Below are 2,088 nucleotides of genomic sequence, written 5' to 3'. Positions count from 1 at the left end.
TTATTAGATGATTAAATAGCGGTTTTGTCATTCTTTGAGGCTCGAGAGAGCGGGAATGATGTTTTAGACCTCACTCGGTCCTTATCAACTTCCAATTTGACCAACCATGAAATGCATAACCTAGGAGGGATTACCAATCCCTTGACGTTTCCCTTCTATTGAATTACATCTTTGATAATTAATGTTTCTTTAGTTGTTAATTGCAATTTCGTGCTTAGTAGAATTCCTAATTAGTAATTGGATACTTGAAACTTCAACCACCTTTGTTTTGCTAAACGAATTGGATCATAACTAAATTTCATTCTCGTCAATCACTCCTATTTCACTCCTTGTGGGTTCGACCTCATATTTACCGAGTATTACGAGTTGGGTTTTATCTCAACAAGTTTTTGGCGCCGTTGCCGGGGAGTGACGAGTGTCTATTGATTGATTGAAATTAGTTGTAGTTCGGTCGAGTTAGTTTTATTTTCTGTTTTTATTAAAATTGTTTGTTTTTGCTTTTTTCCGGGTTACGCGTGGTTTGCTTGTTGTTGTTTGTGTAGGATATCAACTATAGTGTACGCACAATACCCGAATGGCTAATCTTCCACTAGAACCGTTTCAAGACAATCTCGGGGGCTTTGAAAGAAGTGTGAGGCGGGAAAATCGTAGACCCGCTATCATGGAAAATGAGAATGAAGATTATGAGGAAGGTGATCGGTTCAATCCTCAAGTGGAAGGAGCGGAACAACATTATCCGCCTCCTCCACAAGTTGAGAATGTGAATCGCCAAAGGCATCAAGAACGCCCAAGGGATGATCGACCCTACTCGCATCCACAAGTGCACAATCAACCAAGACAAACTTTGGGCGAATTCTTTTTGCCGAATGTGGATAATGCCACGTTTGGATGTTTTGTAATGCCGGTTCAAGCGGCAACCTTTGAGATCAAGCCAAGTACGATACAACTTTTAGAGAATCGTTGTGCGTTTTACGGGTTGAGTCAAGAGGATCCCAATGCGCACATCGCCAAATTCTTGGGTGTACTCAATACGTTCAAGCTTCATGGGATAACCGCGGATCAAATCAAGTTGAGAATGTTCCCCTTCTCTTTAAGGGACAAGGCTAGCTTATGGCTTCACTCTCCACCCAATGAATCCATCCACAATTGGAGAGAGTTGGCTCAAGCGTTTCTCAATAAATATTTCCCTCATAGCAAGACTACAAAGTTGACCAAGGATATTCTTGAGTTTATTCAATTTGAAGGGGAGTCACTTTATGAGGCATGGGAGCGTTTCAAGGATTTACAAAGGAGTGTCCCCCATCATCGGCTCAATAAAGAGCATGTGATCCAAATCTTCTATGATGGGACAACTATTACTACTAGAGCAACAATTGATGCGGCTTCGGGCGGATCACTAATGCAAAAGACGTATGAAGAGGCGCTAGAATTGGTGGAAAAGTTGGCGATAGTTAGTAGCACTTGGGGCCCTATTGATAAAAGAGCGCCATCTACTCAAAAGTCGGTAATGACTCTTGATCAAGTGAGGGAAATGGAGGCCATAAAAGCAACTAATGCTTCTCTACAAGCACAAGTGGATGCCCTCAAGAAACAAGTTGCTCCAAGAAACGCACCGGTTATGTTCAAGTGGGATGTGAGCATTGTGGGGACTATAACCATAGTAGTGGGGAGTGTTATGCCACGGGGAAAGCTTGGAGTGAGCAAGTGAACTATGTTGGAGGCCAAGGGCAAGCTAATGACCCGTACTCTAATACCTACAACCCCGGATGGAGGAATCATCCTAACTTTGGATGAAGAAACCAAGAAGGTCAAGGCAATGCTCAAGCCTCCAACCAAGCGGGTCCTAGTTTTCAAGGAGGAAATAGACCTCAATATCAACAACAACAACCACAAGGTCAATACCACAACAACCAACACCAAGGGAACAATTATGGTGGTAGACCACAACACCCTCCCGGTTTCCAATAACCAAGGAACATGGATGAGGGAAACATGCTTGCCAAATTGATGGAGAAATTTAAAAAGATGGAGGCTGAAAACAGGCAACTTCACAATGAAAATAGGCAAAGGGAGAAGAACCAAGCTTCC

At 42.7% G+C, this 2,088-nt stretch overlaps 1 non-coding gene across 1 annotated transcript; it reads right to left on the bottom strand.

Annotated features, from left to right (window-relative positions):
- Nucleotides 1-1,204: 1,204 nt before the first annotated feature.
- On the bottom strand, nucleotides 1,205-1,311 carry LOC126676004 (small nucleolar RNA R71). Its single transcript, XR_007640182.1, has one exon. It is a non-coding gene; the product is annotated as a small nucleolar RNA R71 (small nucleolar RNA).
- Nucleotides 1,312-2,088: the final 777 nt, after the last annotated feature.

The sequence above is a fragment of the Mercurialis annua genome, linkage group LG3 (assembly GCF_937616625.2).
Source record: "Mercurialis annua linkage group LG3, ddMerAnnu1.2, whole genome shotgun sequence".
NCBI lineage: Eukaryota > Viridiplantae > Streptophyta > Magnoliopsida > Malpighiales > Euphorbiaceae > Mercurialis > Mercurialis annua.
The sequence above is the reverse complement of the archived record's forward strand: the minus strand, read 5'-3'. Positions and strand labels throughout refer to the sequence as shown.